The sequence below is a fragment of the Schistocerca gregaria genome, chromosome 4 (genome assembly GCF_023897955.1).
Source record: "Schistocerca gregaria isolate iqSchGreg1 chromosome 4, iqSchGreg1.2, whole genome shotgun sequence".
In the NCBI taxonomy this organism is placed as follows: domain Eukaryota; kingdom Metazoa; phylum Arthropoda; class Insecta; order Orthoptera; family Acrididae; genus Schistocerca; species Schistocerca gregaria.
Window position 1 is genome coordinate 527,894,125 of NC_064923.1, and position 19,879 is coordinate 527,914,003.

The 19,879-nt window shown below is 42.7% G+C and overlaps 1 protein-coding gene across 1 annotated transcript in view; it reads right to left on the reverse strand.

Moving 5' to 3' along the window:
* Positions 1–19,879, reverse strand: part of LOC126267794 (dopamine receptor 2-like) — a 625,121-nt gene that overhangs the window by 263,873 nt on the left and 341,369 nt on the right. The window lies entirely within an intron of this gene.

A 19,879-nucleotide genomic window follows, 5' to 3' on the forward strand; every position in this document is an offset into this window, starting at 1 on the left:
GAAAATGTCCGTCTGGAGTAGAGAATTTTATGGTGGTGAAACATGGACTGTGGGAAAACGGGAACAGAAGACAATCGAAGTATTTGAGATGTGGTGCTACAGACGAATGTTGAAAATTAGGTGGACTGATACGGTAAGGAGAATCGGAGAGGATAGGAATATGTGGAAAACACTTGTAAGGAGAGGGGACGGGATAATAGGACATCTGTTAAAACATGAGGGAATGGCTTCCATGGTATTTGAGGGAACTTTAGAGAGCAAAAACTGTAGAGAAAGACAGAGATAGGATTACATCCAGCAAATAATTGAGGACGAAGGTTTCTAGTGTTACTCTGAGATGAAGAGGTTGGGTCAGAAGAGGACTTCATGGTGGGGAGAATGTGGCAGGCATCGTCTGTGTGCCATACTGCTCCATATGTGACTGTGTACACAGCGATTTGGATGTGGGGTTACCAAGCAAACACTGCCTCGTTTCATGGGTGCCCTGACGCCATTTTTGGCGTAGTTATTACTTGACCAGAAAGCCATCTTCCGTGAAGAACACGACCGTACGTACATCTGGTTGACGGTTGGTACGATTATATCGTGAATTAGATTCAGGACGGGGAAACAGCAGTTCGTTGCTTTAATTTTGGACACCTGTGCAACTTCTGGTTCAATTCAACATTACCTAAATACCCCATCCGCCTTATAGCCCCAATCTTGCACCCTGTGATTTTTTTTATTCCTATCGCTAAAGGCAAAACTTCGGATCATTAGATTTGAGACCTCTGAAGCAGTGCTCAAGAAAAGTGAGGCAATTACCAAGAACCTGACAAAGAAACTTCTGTCTGCACCAAGAGTTCGAGGACTGGCAAAGACGCTATAAAAAGTGGATTCAGTTAGAGAGGAATATTTTGGAAAAGATTGTGTGAAAACTGAAACTGAGAAATAAGCACAAGTGAAAAAAATCGGCCGGCCGTTGTGGCCGTGTTGTTCTACGCCCTTCAGTCTGGAACCGCGTGACCGCTACGGCCGCAGGTTCGAATCCTGCCTCGGGCATGGATGTGTGTGATGTCCTTATGTTAATTAGGTTTACGTAGTTCTAAGTTCTAGGGGACTGATGACCAAAGATGTTAAGTCTCATAGTACTCTGAGCCATTTTTTGAAAAAAATCGATCTCAGTCTTTGCTGAACAACCTTCGTACATGCAGGTTGATAATATCGGGAAATGTACAGTTTTGTTCTAGAATAAGCTGGAAGATGGCACCAATTTAAAATCTCTTTTTTCACGTTACCCACATATCACAAGGAATGGGTTCTAAGCTTAGCTCGAAAGGGGCGCATAGCACTGACATTATAAATAGTTATCATCGGCAATCGAAAGAGAAACAGCCCTCTGTCACTATATTTTTAACAAATTAACGTGGTTTCAACACACTAGGAGGAATGATCTATATTCTATACCATTTTCACAGAATAATGACTAAAAACTATGGTAGGCTATAAGTACGGAATCATCGTATAAGACTGACAGTACTTACATGTCATTTATAAAATAATAAATATGCCAAAAGGGCATTAGTTACAAAGCTATTTAAGATAATGATAATTGTGATGGCGAGCCACCAAGGGCTTCTCGTTACTTGCGTGGTGCAGGTTGCAACTCCCTATATGTTTGATAGAGAGATTCTCACTGCATTTTCAGTGTTGACGCCCTTGCTTTTAATTTCGGTGAAGGTAAATTTGAGTATGCTGAATCAGTATCTGTTTTTGGAATCTCTGTTTCACAGTGAACAATCTCGTGGTATCTTCTCGTGTCTCCTGAAGTTCTACAAGTACACCTTATGCTGATGTTATTTTAATGCAGTGTTACTTACCGAAATTTGTTGCAGGACCTAAGCAGAGTATGTCATCTTTCAGTTCTAATGACGAGCACTTATTCTTCCATAACTCACTCTCCTACGTAAAGAACAGCGTCCAATCTCATATAACATTTACATTTTCTTCTAAATTCTAAATTACTCATCTGATTCCCTTATATACTTATCTTATTCCTTCACCTTCTGCTTTTGATGTCGGCATGTATACGTGAACCATTGCTGTAGTCGTTAGTTGGTTTCTTTTATTACAAGAGCAATTCCTTTAATTATCTCTTCAGAGTGACTCTTTTCCCTACCTCTTCATCCACACGTACTACTGGTCCCATTATACCTACATTTAGCCTACATTCTTTTGATCGTATTTTTCTTCTTCATTGAATTTCACTTCATTCCACCTCTCGTTAAATTAAATTCCAGCCTTTGCATTTCCCTTTGAATATTTTAGGGCATCCTTAACATAGCTGCACATTTCACGCTACGACTGTTAAAAATTACTATTTCGTTAGTTTTTCATTCATCTCATCATTATCCCTATCTACGCACTGTATTAAACCTCACTAAGGATCACGGAATCACGACTATGCCATGTGAAGTTACTGTAGAACGCAATGTTTCCCTCTACCTATCAAAGAATAAAGCCGTCTCTCCATGTGGGCTGTTCGTTCCATTCAACGTTTTATATTATTTTCCAGCTTTCTTAAGGAATCATGTTTCACAAATCAGCAGTTTCTTCGTTCTTGTCTTTTCTATTACGTGTTAGTCTGATCCATTGTGTAACTTCTTAAAGTCTAAGCTTGCTTCTGCTAACTTCGTGTGCGTACTTTTTTCGAATGGACATTATCTTGTTAGATGCACTGCTACATGTCGCCCTTGACTTTGCTCCAATTTAATTTATTCGTTTCTACACACAGTCTAGAATGACTAAAAATTTTAACCTTTCGTTTGGCGTTTTTTACTGTGACATTCGTTTATAGCACTTCGCTTTTCACTACCTTTCCTCATCCAGCTAAATGTCCCGTAAATAAATAAACTCTTCTCACCGGGAAAGGGTAACTCCGCTTTCAAGCACTCTAGTAAATGATTTCAATGGACTTTCTTCATCTCTAAAATATCTCCAATATTTAGTACTAGTTCGCATTTGCGTCTTGGATATTAGCTCCTTTACTGGTCTCTTATCTGAAATTACATTCGCTCTTCTCTTGCGCAGGACTCATTTTTTCAACAGATGCTGTCTGTTACCAATTAGGCTATATTTTTCTTTTACTGAAATTTCTGCTCAAACCTGATTTGCTCAGTCATAAATGAAAATTTCTTTTTGTTTTTGTCAATTTGGTCCCTCACACACTAGGGTTGCAACTTAAATAGGGGCAACTATTTATTCACAACCAATGCAAAAGAGTTACAAGTTTGCACCTGTTACTGTCCTTCAAAGTAGTCAGCAGCGTTTTGTAGAACCGTCTCCAGCGTTGTGGAATGCGTAGTATACCGTTAGCAGAGTCTGTTCTGTTGACGGTGCGAATGGAGCGGTCTACTGCCTGTCGAATCTCTGGAACAGTGCTGAAGCGAATGCCACGAAGTGGCTCCTTCATATCGAATCAAATTAACAAGGACTTCAGTCCGCGGAATATGCTGGATGGTACAGTACTTCCCAGTTCCATCGACCGAACAGAGAAGCAACTGCTTGCTCTGTATGCCCCCGAGCATTGTGGTGCAAAATGATGAGTGGTTTCCGCATAAAGTGTCGGCGCTTCTTTCGGAAAGCTGGTTGCAGGTGATGCTCCAAACACGAACAGTAGTACGGTGCACTGAGGGTCTGGAGGAACGTAATGCGTGAGGATAACACCATCACAGTCGTACGCGACAATCACCGTAACTTTATACTGCTCCATTCGTGCCATCGACAGAATAGGTTCAAATGGCTCTGAGCACATCTTAGGTCATCAGTCCCCTAGAACTTAGAACTACTTAAACCTAGCTAACCTAAGGACATCACACACATTCATGCCCGAGGCAGGATTCGAACCTGCGACCGTAGCAGTCAGGCGGCTCCGGACTGTGCGCTTAGAACCGCGAGACCAACAGAACAGGCTCTGCTAACGGTACACTACGCCTTCAACGTCGCTGGTAACGGGCTCTATACAACAATGGTGACTACTTTGAGGGGTATTAACAGGTACAAACCTGTAAATCCTTTGTATAGGTAGTGAATAAATATTTGGCACTATGTAAGTTCCGACCCTCGTATAAGATATGCCGACGACAAATCCTTCAGTCTTTACTTTTCTTAGGAGTAAAATAGTTTCACCAATACTCTTTTGTAATCGATTATGTAGCAACCCCGGTATGACCCATGAAACTTGCCTTAGATTGGACGTCTTGCGTGCCTCAACGAAACAGATAGCCGTGCCGTAGGTGCAACTGCAAGACAGTGGTATCTGTTGAGAGGCAAGACAAGCGTTTTTTCTTGAAGAGAGGCAGAAGACTTTCCATTAGTTGCAGCGGCATCGGTCTGGATGACTGACTGACTGACTGACTGACTGACTGACCGTAACATCAACCAAAATGGCCTTGCTGTACTGGTAATGCGAACAGCTGAAAGCAAAGGGAAACTACAGTCGTAATTTTTACCAAGGGAATGAAGCTCTACTGCTCGGTTATATGCTGATGGCGTTATCAGGAGAATACGAAACTAGCGTTCTACGAATCGGAGTGTGGAATGTCAAATCCCTTAATCGGGCAGGTAGGTTAGAAAATGTAAAAAGGGAAATGAATAGGTTAAAGTTAGACATAGTTAGAATTAGAGAAGTTCGCTGGCGAGAGGAAAAAGACTTCTGGTCAGAATAATACCTGGTTATAAATACGAAATCAAATTGGGGTAATGCAGGAGTATGTATAATACTGAATAAAAATATAAGAACGCGAATAAGCTATTATAAACAGCATAGTGAACGCTTTTATGTAGCTAAGATAGGCGCGAAGCCCACACCCACCACAGTAGTTCTAGTTGATATACCAACTAGTTCCGCAGATGAGGAGGAGATTGAGGGAACGTAAGATGAGATAGCTAAGGTAGACGAAATTTTAATAGTTATGGGGCATTGCTATTCGATAGTAGGAAAAGGAAAAGAAGAAAAAGTAGTAGATGAATACGGACTGGGGAAAGGAATGAAAAAGGAAGCCACCTTGTAGAATTTTGCATAGAGCTTAATTTAAACATAGGTAACACTTGTTTTAAGAATCGTGAAAGAAGGTTATATACGTGTAAGAGTCATGGAGACGCCAAAGGGTTTCAGATTGGTTATACAATGGTAAGACAGAGATTTCGGAACCAGGTTTTAAACTGTACGATATTTTCAGGGTCATATGCGTAATATGACCACAATTTGTTGGTAATGAACTATAGATTAAAACTGCAGAAACTGAAAAGGCAGGAATTTAAGGAGATAAGACGTAGGTAAAATGAAAGAACGAGAGATTGTTGAGAGTTTCACAGGGAGCATTAGGGGAAGATTGGCAAGAACAGGGGAAAGGAATGCAGTAGAAGAATAATCGATGGCTTTGAAAGATGAGATAGTGAAGGTCAGCAGAGGATCAAATACGTAAAAAGACGAGCGGTTGTAGCAGTCCTTAGGTAACACATGAGATATTTAACGAAGCAAGGAGAAAATACAAAAATGCAATAAATGAAGCAGGTGAAAGGCAATACAAACGTCTGAGCGATGACACTAACAGGAAGGTGAAAATGGCTTAGCACTACTAGCTAGATGACCAATGTAAGGATGTAGAAGCCAATATTTTTAGTGCTAATATCGATGCTGCCTACAGGAAAATTAAAGAGAGCTTTGGAAAAAAGAGAACCATCTGCACAAATATCAAGAGCACAGATGAAAAACCAATCCTAAGCAAAGCAGGGAAACCAGGAAGGTAGAAGGTATAAATGGAGGGTCTGTACAAGGGATATGTACTTGAGGGCAATATTATGGGAATGGAAGAGGACGTAGATGAAGATGAGAAGAGACATATCATGTTGCATGAAGAATTGGACAAAGCACTGAAAGACATAAGGAACAAGTCTCCAGGAGTATACAACATTCCATTAGAAGTACTGATAGCTTTGGGAGAGCCATCCATGACAAAGCTCTTCCATCTAGTGGGCAACATTTATGACACAGGCGAAATGCTCTCACGCTTCAACAAGAAGATAATAATGCCAAATCCAAAGAAAGTAGGTGCTCACAGGTGTGAAAATTACCGAACCATCAGTTTAATAAGTGACTCATGCAAAATTCGAGCACAAATCCTTTACAGAAGAATGGAAAAACTAGTAGAAGCCGACCTCAGGGAAGATCAGGTTGAATTTTGGACGAATGTAGGGACACGTGAGGTATACTGACCCCACGTTCATAGCACTTATAGACTTCGAGAAAACTTTTGTAATGTTGACGTGAAAACTCTGTTTCAGACTCTAAAGGTGGCAGGGGTAAAATGCAAGGAGCGGAAGACTATTTGTGATATGTTCATAAACTAGATAGCTGTTATCAGAGTCGAGGGGCGCGAAGGGGAACCAGCAGTTGAGAAGGGAGTTATTCAGGGTTGTGGCCTACCCAGATGTTATTAAGTGTGTATACTGAGCAAGCAGTAAAGGAAACTAAGGAAAATTTTTGAGTAGGAATTAAAGTTCAGGGAGAACAAACAAAATCTCTGAGGTTTGCCGATGACACTATAATTCGATCAGAGACAGCAAAGGGCTTTTAAGATCAGTTGAACGGAATGGACAGTGTCTTGAAAGGAGGATGTAAGACGAACATAAACAAAAGCAAAACGAGGATACTGGAATGTAATTGAATTAAATTAGGTGACGCTGAGGGAATTAATGTAGGAAATGAGACACTTAAAGTAGTAGATGAGTTTTGCTATTTTGGAAGCCCAATAACTGATCATGGTCGAAGAATGGAGGATATAAAATTTAGACTGGCAATGGCAAGAGAAGCATTTCTGAAGAAGAGAAGTTTGTTAACATCGAGTATAGGTTTAAGTGTCAGGAAGTCTTTTCTGAAAGTATTCTTATGGAGTTAGCCGTGCATGGAAGTGAAACATGGGTGATCAGCAGAATAGACAAGAAGAGAATAGAAGATTTTAAAATGTGGTGTTACAGAAGAATGCTAAAATTTAAGGTTAGATCTCGTAGCTAATAAAGAGGTACTAAACAGAATTGCGGAGAAGAGAAATTTGTGATACAACATGACTAGAAGAAGGGAACGGTTGGCAGGACACATTCTGAGGCATCAAGGGATCACCAGTTTAGTACCGGAGGGAAGCGTGGGGGTTATATATAGTAGATGGAGTCCAAGAGATGAATACATTAACAAGATTCAGAAGGATGTGGTGTGCAGTAGTTACTCGGAGGTGAAGAGGGTTGCACACTATAGAGTAACATTGAGAGATACATCAAACCAGTCTTTGGGCTGAAGTTCACATCAATAACTACGTAGCAGCTGACTTGCACTGAAATTTTAGCTATTTCTTTCCTTGTTTCGGAGGTCATCTCATTTGTGAACTTCGAATTCTACTCATTTTTAAATTTTTCATATACCTACTACTCAATGTGGCTTCTTTTATTATTATTTAATCAATTTTACGTTACTCAAGCTCTGTCCCTTAGACAAGAGGTAATGAAATACAGACCTTATATGTGGTAAATATTCAGAGTCACTATGGATTAAGATCAAGGATAAATGACGGCCAAAGCAAGCTATTCGCCATATTCCCTGCCACAAAATTTAATGAATACTGACATTACCTGGCAGTATGTCTAAAACTGCTAATGATAACGCAGGGTGGCCCACGATTTAAGCTCGGTATTTGGAAAGATTAAAAAAATTATGTCTTGAATAAAAGGATGTTATACATTAACACTCATTCTGTTCTGACAGGTTCTCCAAATAATATTTTCTGGATAGAAAATCGTTTATTTTCTTATACCTTTTTGTGTTTTGCTTCCTATTACATTTAATTCAGATAACAAATTTGAAACATTCTGTAACATAGTTCACCCCGCATAGTAGTCAAGGCAGAACCCCGCCCACCCAACTCATCATCAACATATCCACGAATTGCTTTGCCCGCTGCCCAAGTCTGCACTTACTCAAATCGACGCTCTCTTCATTTCAGTGGACCACCGCTCCTTCGGGAGAGCCGAAGTACTAATTTATTCTGTACGTGTCTCTCGCTGCAGCACGGTGGAGAAAAATTATATTTCACTGGGGAAATTCGTGCGCCGTTCTACAGATGCTCTTCTGTGATCAAAGTGAGGAACTGTGGCTAGCAGTGAAGCTCTCATACCATATTTCTGGAAGAATAATCTGTCACATTAATTAACAGCGGCTTAACGAGTGGCTTAGATTTTCACAACGGTAGGCACCGTTTTACAGCCGTAGTGCTCTGAAAACCTTAGGAAAAGCAACTTTTATATGGTTACCGTATTTGTTGCTATCACTTTCACATTCGTGTTAGCAACCATATGCATAAGACAAAGCCCGTATAGGGCTGATAGTATTGTGGTTACACAGTCTCTCAAACCCGTACCTCATAGGAATTGTTCGTTAGAAATGTTAAACATTACTAACAGGATGTCGAATAATTACCAGACTCACAATTATAAACTTATTTTGGATAGCTGCCGACTTGAGCGAACACAATTAGCCACAAGCACATTTCGTATCATTTCATCGTGTAAAGAACTCAGAATCCGAAATGACAATGTCATATGCAATGAGCCATCACCAATCTTATGCTCGATAATAAAATTGAAATGCATCTAATTTCCAGTTTTCCACCATTCAGGTTTATTAAAATCATAGCCATGATCTACGAAGGTGATCTCAGCACATTGACAACAATTCTTAAAATACGTTTTGCCGTCATTTTCTCCTGCAGCAGTAATTATCACAGAACTGTACAATCCTTAGTGCTACATAAAGCAAGTCGCAGTTTAACGTCGTTACCAAAAATCTCAATCTTCAATAAACGTTCGGATTTACATAAGGTACACTTTTTAATATATATACGTCATGTAAATGTATATATTTATACAAAAGGGAGAGCTTTTGTGCAAAAAATATCGGGGTGATCATGACCGATTTATGTACACGACAATTCAATAAACGTTCAATAGACATAGTCTACTTGTCACACACACACACACACACACACACACACACATACACACACACATACACACACAGTCTATATATATGATTTAACGTTATTACCAAAAAATCTCGAAATGTTCTTGACCGATTTACCTTAAATTTTTGCAAGATGCTGTAATACATACACGCATACGAGATACAGAGTGGTCCATTGATAGCGACCGGTCCAAATATCTCACGAAATAATCATCAAACGAAAAAACTACAACGAACGAATCTCGGCTATCTTGAAGGGGGAAACCATATGGCGCTATGGTTTGGCCCGCTAGGTAACGCTGCCATAGGTCAAACGGATAGCAACTGAGTTTTTTAAATAGGAACCTCCATTTTTTATATTTTCGTGTAGTACGTAAAGAAATATGAATGTTTTAGTTGGACCACTTTTGTCTCTTTGTGATGGATGGCACTGTAATAGTCACAAACGTATAAGTTCGTGGTATCACGTAACATTCCGCCAGTGCGGACAGTATTTGCTTCGTGATACATTACCCGTGTTAAAATAGACCGTTTACCAATTGCGGAAATGGTCGATATAGTGTTGATGTATGGCTACTGTGATCAAAATGCCCAACGGGCGTCTGCTATGTATGCTGCTCGGTACCCTGGACGACATCATCCAAGTGTCGGGACCGTTCGCCGGATAGCTACGTTATTTAAGGAAACAGGAAGTGTTCAGCCACATGAGAAACGTCAACAACGCCCTGCAATAAATAATGATGCCCAAGTAGGTGTTTTAGCTGCTGTCGCGGCTAATCCGCACATCAGTAGCAGATAAATTGCGCGAGAATCTGGAATCTGTAAAAACGTCGGTGTTCAGAAACCTACATCAGCATGGACTGCACCCGTACCATATGTATATGCACCAGGAATTTCATAGCGACGTCTTTGAACGTCGTATACAGTTCTGCCATGGGCACAAGAGAAATTAGGGGCGATAACAGATATTTTGCACGCGTTCTATTTAGTGACGAAGCATCATTCACCAACAGCGGTAACATAAACCGGCATAATTGGGCCACGCAAAATCCACGATGGAGGCGACAAGTGGAACATCAGCGGCGTTGGCGGGTTAATGTACGGTGCGACATTACAGGAGGAAGGATATTTGGCCCCTATTTTATCGATGCCAATCTAATTGGTGCAATGCTGATTTCCTACGTAATGTTCTACCGATGTTACTACAAGATGTTTCATTGCATGACAGAATGGCGATGTACTTCCAACATGATGGATGACCGGCACATAGCTCGCAGAAGACAGGCATCTTATCCGCATGGCTGTCATGGTTCGTGCAGCCTTCGCGGTTGAAGCGCTAATGAATATCATATTTCATGACGGGTGGATTGGTCGTCGAAACTACGTACCATGGCACGCACGTTCACTGGGCCTGATGTCCCTGGATTTCTTTCTGTGGGGAAATTTGATGGATATTTGCTATCGTGAGCCACCGACAACGCCTGACAACGTGCATCCGCGCATTGTCAATGCATGTGCGAACATTACGGAAGGCGAACTGCCCGCTGTTGAGAGGAATGTCGTTACACTTATTGCCAAATGCATTGAGGTTGACGGACATCATTTTGAGCATTTATTGCATTAATGTGGTTTTTACAGGTAGTCACGCTGTAACAGCATGCGTACACAGAAATGACAAATTTGCAAAGGTACATGTATCGCATTGGAACAACCGAAATAAAATGTTGAAACGTACCTACGTTCTGTATTTTAATTTAAAACACCTACATGTTACCAACTGTTCGTGTAACATTTTGAGCCATATGCTTGTGACTATTACAGTGTCATCTATCACAAAGTGAAAGAAGTTGTCCAACTAAAACATTCATATTTCTGTACGTACACGAATATGTATTGAAAATGGGGTTTCCTATTTTAAAAAACGCAGTTGCTATCCGTTTGACCTATGGCAGCGTCATCCAGCTGGCCAACCACAGAGCCATCTGGTTTCCCCCTTAAAGATAGACAAGTATCGTTCATTGTAGTTTTTTTTCGTTTGACGCTTATTTCGTGAGATATTTGGCCCGGTCACGATCAATCGACCACCCTATATATAGGTTGTTAGCAAAAATCTCGGAAAGTCGTTCACCGATTTACTGCAAATTATTAGGCGAGAGTCTAACAAACTTTCAGACGGACACGGGCTACATATTTTTAATATATATACACTACCGGCCATTAAAATTGCTGCACAACGAAGTTGACATGCTTCAGAAGCGAAATTTAACCGACAGGAAAAAGATGCTGTGATATGCAAATGATCAGAGCATTCACACAAGGTTGGCGCCGGTGACGACACCTACAACGTGCTGTCATGAGAAAGGTTTCCAACCGATTTCTCATACACAAACAGCAGTTGATCGGCGTTTCATGGTGAAACGTTGTTGTGATGCCTCGTGTAAGGAGAAGAAATGCGTACCATCATGTTTCCGACTTTGATAAAGGTCGGATTGTAGCATATCGCGATTGCGGTATATCGTATCGTGACATTGCTGCTCGTGTTGGTCGAGATCCAATGACTGTAAGCAGAAAATGCAATCGGTGGGTTCAGGAGGATAATACGGAGCGCTGTGCTGGATCCCAATGGCCTCGTATCACTAACAGTCGAGATGACAGGCATCTTATCCGCATGGCTTTAACGGATCGTGCAGCCTCGTCTCGATTCCTGAGTCAACAGATGGGGACGTTTGCAAGGCAACAACCATCTGCATAAACAGTTCGACGACGTTTGCAGGAGCATGGACTATCAGCTCAGAGACCATGGCTGCGGTTACCCTTGACGCTCTAGCACAGACAGGAGCTCCTGCAGTGGTTTATTCAACGACGGATATGGTTGCACGAATGGCAGAACGTCATTTTTTCGGATGAATCCAGGTTCTGTTTACAGCTTCATCATGGTGGCATTCGTGTTTGGCTCCATCGCGGTGAACGCACATTGGGAGCGTGTATTCGTCATCGCCACACTGGAGTATCACCCGGCTTGATGGTAAGGGGTGCCATTGGTTACACGTCTCGGTCACGTCTTGTTCGCATTGACAGAACTTTTAACAGTGGGCGTTACATTTCAGATGTGTTACGACCCGTGGCTCTACCCTTCATTCGATCCCTGCGAAACGCTACATTTCAGCAAGATAATGCACGGCCGCATGTTGCAGGTCCTGTACGGGCCTTTCTGGGTACAGGAAATGTTCGACTGCTGCCCTGGCCAGCACCTCCAGATCTCTCACCAATTGAAAACGTCTGGTCAATGGTGGCCGATCAACTGACTCGTCACAATACGCCAGTCACTACTCTTGACGAACTGTGGTATCGTGTTGAAGCTGCATTGGATGCTGTACCTGTATTCGCCATCCAAGCTCTGTTTGACTCAATACCTATGCGTATCAAGGCCGTTATTACGGCCAGAGGTGGTTGTTCTAGGTTACTGATTTCTCAGGAATTATGCACCCAAATTGCATGAATATGTAATCACATGTCAGTTGTAATAAATTTGTCCAATGAATACCCGTTTATCATTTGCATTTCTTCTTGTGTAACAACTGTAATGGCCACTATATACAAGGTGATTTTCTCCAACGCGTAAAAACTCTAGGGATTGATTGATGAGAGGATACGGAACAAAAAGTTCAATTTCCGTGTTAAAGATTCAATCATACATTGTATAGAGACTGTGGTCTAATATGCGCTGTACCGCGCAGTCCCAGTTGCAGTATTTGTCGATAATGGTTTCCATGTGCCTCAATGCATACTTCTATGCACCTTATTGTATTGTGTTTCACACTTTTACATGGGCCAGGCAGCATACATACGCTGCTCTGGGATGGGCTCTGCTTACACGACACCTTTGAGATGGCCCTATAATCATACATGGCAAAGGTTGAGGTACGGTGAACGAGCAGGCCATGCAAATGGACCCCCTCATCTGATCCATCGACTAGGGAAGACGCGATTGAGAAGCATCCCGACTTTAAAGGCGACGTGTGCTGGAGCACTATCATGTAGTAATCACATAACCCTTCGAATCATCAGTGGCACTTCTTCCAGCAGAGAAGAAAAGTCATCCGCAAGGAAGACCGATAGTTCCGGCGTGTAGGCAACGTGGGAGGAAGACTAGTCCCAAAAGACTGTCGCCAATTATCCCGGCCCACACTTTCTGGCTGCACCGATTCTGATGATTCCCTGTCACCATAACATGGGGGTTCTGCATACTATCCCAAAGATGACTGTTACGAAATTTATAGTTACCACTCCGTGAACAGGATGGATGGCAAAATGTCTTATGAAGAAAACAGTGACAAAACTGCTCCCGATGTGGGAAGGAGTAAGCATTCCACAAGCTGTAAGTGATAAGGGTACTTACAATTATCATGGAGGATGTTCCACACGGTCGTCTGACTTACCCTCTACTGGCGGACCAACTGTCTGGTACTGACATGGCGGTCACCTTCCACGGCGTTAATCACTTTCACCTCCAAATATGGTGCCCGAACATTTCTGGTACATCCTTCAAGATTTCCTGCTTCTTGAAACGACCTTGTATCACACAAACGTCGAAACACCATTGCAGACACTGAAAACTATGGTTGTTGTCGACGGGGTTAGCACTCCCGAAGCAACCATGCTGCCCGCAGCACGTTGCCATTTGCCCTTTCGTAAGCGCACACCATGTCTGCAAGCAGTCCATTCAAATATGGAACCATTGGGTGCAACGCTCAATCACATCCACTACAAGGTGAGTCAGCAAGAGAAGTGAATCGGACACAACATTACCTATTAGCACGGCAGGACAGGGCGGTAGCGCATGTATGAGAAACAGTATTACCCTCTAGAGTCTTTGTAATAAGGTATGACTTAGTAAATGGTCTCTAACATGGAAGTCACGCCTTTCCGGACATAAGTTCATTATACGTTTTTTGTTCCGTATCCTCCCATTGATCAATTCCTACAGTTTGTACATCATGTAAAAAATAACCCTATATGCATACATGTAAACATAGGTACCCTCCCTCCTCACCACCGCTGCACCTCATTTGGTGTTGCTTTAGCGTACAGCACACTACATTCCAGTGTAGTCGAGCGTCAGAGTAACTTAGTAACAGGATGGCGGTAGTATACATTGTGAATACAATTTTTGTCGTCTACACGCATAACGATAAGATAGAACTGCTGCTGATGTACGCAGGAAGTACGTTGACTGAAAATGATTCAACAACTTCCATTTTTATGTTCAGTGCTGTTAGGGAACATGATGATTATTTTGCTGTAGGCGGGTGAAATTCTGTTAATGAAAGACTGATGTACAGCAGGCGATTCCCGGACAAGGCATTGCCTTCTCTTTGGACGTTTGGTCGTATGACTTCTCGCCTACTTGAGAAGGGAAGTTTAATTGGTAGTCGTCGAAACCGTCATAGACCACGAACATATGAAACTGCTGGTGGCCCAGTGGTCACTACCGTACGCGTGGATCCTCGACTCAGCACACGACAAATTCAACATGAAGTTGGCGTCTCGAAAACAAGTGCACATCGCATTCGGAAACGTTAGAAATTCTGTCCTTACAATATTCATTTACACGAAGAACTTTATGGAAATGGCTTCAGCAACAGAGTACAATTATGTCGGTGAGCTCAACAACAACTTCTGACTAATCCAAATTTCTTCTCCTATGTTCTTTTTACCGACAAAGCGTTATTCTCCAACAAATGAATTGTCAACATGAGAAATATGCATTATTAGTCCATCAGCAGCTCATGATGTCTCCAACAGGTAGAGGATTAACGTTCATGGAAGGTACCTTTATTCGACCTTTCGTTGTGAGAGTCATCCAACATAGCAGACAATATGCCTGATTTTTCAGACACGCTCTTCCAGTTCTCTTAGATGCCGCACCTCTGAATCATAGGACGGTCATATGGTATTAGCATGATGGATGCCATGAGCGTAAAGCCTTACGGGTACTGATTCTGAAGGCACTGATTTGGTCAGGCAGTAGCAATATGGCGAGACAGAAGAAGCAACAGGAAAGTAACCGATTTTGCGACTTTTATGAGTTGCTAACAAGTAGTGAATTGTACAATTTTATGTGTGTGCTTTGATAATTTAGTTTATTGAGTTTCTGTATGTTAAATTAGTATCTAATAGACATAGTTCTCCCGATTTCTTTTACATCTCCCCTAATCAGGGGAGAATTATGTTTCGGTAGTTCGGTTAATGAATCTCTGCGTATTAATCTAATTTATCAGGCACAGTTCCTGAGTTTTCGTCAGGATCTACAGAAGAGTTCTGCAGCATTTGTTGATAGTCGGTTTGAGTATAGCAGTTTTCCACCGACTTTAGTACGGATGGCGACCTTGCTTGATGGTTTGTGCGGATGCGAGCCGAGGTGGTCACATTCGCTCTCACTTCCAGGCTCTGATGGTTTCGGTTCCACGGTTTGAAGCTGCAGTGGATGGGCATCGCTGTTATGGGCCGGCCGTGTGGATCCAACGGATGTCCAGCACGTCCAAATCCTCCACTCGGTCCTCACAGGTGCCCACTCAAGTTACTGCCCGCACTGAGGTTGACCCCTCACCTGTAGTCGAGTGGTTCGTCGCTCGGGGCGTTGGAGGCGGCGAAAGACTTCCCAGGGGCCTCTCCAGTTGGTATGATAAACAGGTTCCAGGTGCTGTCTGTAGCTGATAATCGCTCATCCCGTTAGTCGCCTGTCCTGTTTCAGAGGAGACCCCTCGGCCTGCAAGTTCCGGGAAATCACAGAAAGTGGAAATATTGGTAGTTGGGAGCTCCAGTTGTAGGCGCGTTCTGGGGCCCCTTAGGGGCATGACTGCCAAGATGAGGGAAGAAAGCCAATGTGCACAATGTACGCATACGGGTGGAGTCATTCTACAAATAGAATGAGTCCTTCTCAAAGCTACGACGAACACAGGGCACAGCCAACTGCCGGTAGTGGCAAACAATATGTGTGTCGCTTTGGACAGGAAGATATTATCTCTGGCTTCTAGCGGTAACAGAAATGGTAAATGCTGCCAGTCTTGCTTGAGAGATGAAAGCAGAGCAAACAACTTGCAATATAGTGACGGGACCAATTGCGAATCTCTGGTACAGAGCCGAGTGGAGGATCTGAATCAGAGGCTCAGACGGTTCTGCGACTGTATAGGCTGCAGATTCCTCGACCCGCGCCGTTCGGTGGATGGTTTCGGGTTTCGCTCAATAGGACTGGCTCCACGGATAGAAGGGCCTCTGTGGCGTCTCAAACAGTGCATGCCGAACACAGAAAGAACGTACACTATGTGATCAAAAGCATCCAGACACCCCCAGTATCAAATGTTTTTCGTAATAGGTGCATTGCGCTACTACCTACTGCCAGATACTCCAAATCAGCAACCTCAGTAGCCATTAGACATCGTGAGAGAGCAGAATGGAGAGCTCTGTGGAACTCATCGACTTCGAAAGTGGTCAAGTGAGTGTGTGTCACTTGAGCCATAGCCCGCATCTCGTGGTCGTGCGGTAGCGTTCAGGCTTCCCGCGCCCGGGTTCCCGGGTTCGATTCCTGGCGGGGTCAGGGATTCTTTCTGCCTCGTGATGGCTGGGTGCTGTGTGTTGTCCTTAGGTTAGTTAGGTTTAAGTAGTTCTAAGTTCTAGGGGACTGATGACCATAGATGTTAAGTCCCATAGCGCTCCGAGCCATTTGAACCATTTGAACTTGATCCATACGTCTGCAAGCGAGACATCCACACTCCTAAACATCCCTAGGTCTACTGCTTCCCATGTGATATTGAAGTGGAAACGTGAAGGGACACGTACAGCACAAAAGCGTACAGGCCGATCTATTCTGTTGACTGACAGAGACCGCCGACAGTTGAAGACGTTCGTCTACATTTACATCTACGTGAATACTCTGCAACTCACACTAAAGTGCCTGGCAGAGGGTTCATGGAACCATATTCATACTGCTTCTCTACCATTCCACTCTCGAATGGCGCGTGTGAAAAAGGAACGCCTAAATCTTTCTGTTCGAGCTCTGATTTCTCTTATTTTATTATGATGATCATTTCTCCCTACGTAGATGGGTGTCAACAAAATATTTTTGCATTCAGAAGAGAAAGTTGGTGATTGAAATTTCGTAAATAGATCTCGCCGCAAAGAAAACCGCCCTTGTTTCGGTGACTGCCACCCCAAACTCGCGTAACACACCAGTGACACTCTCGCCCCTATTGCGCGATAACACGAAACGAGATGCACTTCTTTGCACTTTTTCGATGTCCTATCCATTCCTTCCATTCCATCACATAGGAATTCCAAGGAACCTGGTAAGGATCCCATACTGCGCAGCAATATTCCAGCAGAGGACGGACAAGTGTAATGTAGGCTGCCACTTTTGTGTGTTTGTCGCATCTTCTAAGAGTTCTGCCAGGAAAGCGCAGTCTTTTCTTTGCCTTCCCCACAATATTATCTATGTGGTCCTTCCAAATTATGTTGCTCGTAATTGTAATTCCTAGGTATTTAGTCGAACTGACAGCCCTTGTATTTGTGCGATTTGTCGTATACCCAAAATTTATCGGATTTCTTCTAGTACCCATGCGGATGACCTCGTACTTTTCTTTGTTTAGTGCTAATTGCCACTTTTCGCAACATACAGAAATTCTCTCTAGATCAATTTGTAATTGGAATTGATCGTATGATGATTTTACTATACCGTAAATTACAGCGTCATCGGCAAACAATCTCAGATTATCACATAGCTCATTTACATAAATCAGGAACAGCAGAGGGCCCATGACACTACCTTGTGGAAAGCCAGATATTTGTAATAGTCAGGCACATATCCATTCCATCACATTGGAATTTCAAACTGCATCAGGATCCACTGCACGTACAATGATAGTTAGGCGGGAGGTGAGAAAATTAGGATTTCATGGCCAAGCGGCTGCTCATAAGCCAATAAATGCCAAACGATGTCTCACTTTGTGTAGGGAGCTTAAACACTGGATTATTGACAGTGGAAAAAACGTTGTGTGGAATGACGAATCACGGTACACAATGGCATATTGCGGGTACGTCGAATTCCGGTGAACGTCATCTGATGCGTGTGTAGTGCAACAATAAAATTTGAGGGCTGTTGTGTTACGGTGTGGTCATGTTTATCACGGAGGGGGATTGCTCCCATTGTTGTTTTGTGTAGTACTATCACAGCACAGGCCTACATTGATGTTCTAAGCAAATTCTTGCTTCCCACCGTTGAAGAGCAATTAGGGGACGGTGATTGCATCTTTCAACACGATCGAGTACCTGTACGGCCTGTGGCGTAGTGGTTGCACGACAGTAACATTCCTGTAAAGGATTTGCCTGCGCAGAGACCGAAGCCTATAGAACACATTTGGGACTTTAACGCCGTCTTCGTGCCATGCCTCACCGACCGACATCGATACCTCTCCTCATTGCAGCACTCCGTGAAGAATGGGCTGCCAGTCTCCAGGAAACCTTTCAGCACCTAACTTAATGTATGCCTGTGAGAGTGGAATCTATCATCAAGGCTTACGTTGGGCCAACACCATAGTGAATTCCAGCATTACCGATGGAGGTCACCAGTCAGGTGCTCGTATACTTTTGATCACGTAGTGTAGATGCAGGCACCATCGGTATAACAGTTCAAAATTGTATCTGCGTTGGGAAAGTACCAGAGCTCCAGGTGCTAATAGAAAACAAAGTTCAGCCGGCATTTTCATGAAAAACCTTACGGTGTTCCGAAAGGCCAAACACAGTCGGCGATGGCGTGTTTGTTGCTGTTAGAGGTAACTTATCTTGTCGCGAAATTGAAGAAGATGGCTCATGTGAGATAGTATGGGCAGAGGTCATTTTTGGTAACAGGAATAAAATAATAATTGGATCCTTTTACCGAATTTCCTATTCAGATGATACAATTGCTGAAAGGTTCAAAGAAAACTTCAGTTTAATTTCAAACACGCACTCGGCTCATAAAATTGTAGTTGGTGGTGACTTTAACTAACCGTCAACATTCTGGCGAAAATACATGTTTAAATCTGGAGATACGCATATAAATGCATTCTCTGAATATTATTTCGAGTAGTTAGTTCATGGTTCCACGCGAATAGTTAGCGGTTTTGAAACTACACATAACCTCTTAGTAACAAATAATCCTGAGATACTAACAAGCATGAAAACGGTTTCAGGGATTAGTGAACACAGGGTTGCCGTAGAGAGACTGAATATTGAATGGATTCACAGTAGCAAATAAGGACAACTGTCAACTGTAGAATGAAGTGAGGACAATGAAAACGTGCCTGAGCGGGACTCGAACCCGGATTTCCCTCTTATTCGGAGCGGTCGCCTTATCATTTGGCTAACCGCGCATGACTCACGGTCAGCCCCAGACTTCCATATTCGTGAATCCCTTGTCCGCCTAGCCTCCAAATCTTATTGTTTGCACTTTGTTCTTGTGCATATTGTACATTTCCCGTCTTTCCCTGTAGCTCATCCCTATTTTTCTCAGAACTGCAGCATTTGACACGTTCTAGCGTTTTTTCCACGTCGACAAATACATTGAAAGTGTCTTACTTTCCTTCAGTCTTGCTTCCCGTGAGAACTGCCTCGCTGGTGCATTTATCTTTCCTAAAGATAAAGTTATCGTCATCTATCTTATTCCAAGTTTTCCATTCGTCTGTACATTACTTTTGTCAGGAGCTTAGAGGCATCCGTTGTTAAGGTTAAATTGCGATAATTCTCACCGCTCTTACGGTCTCTCGAATAATTTTATGGATGATGTTTCTCCGAAAG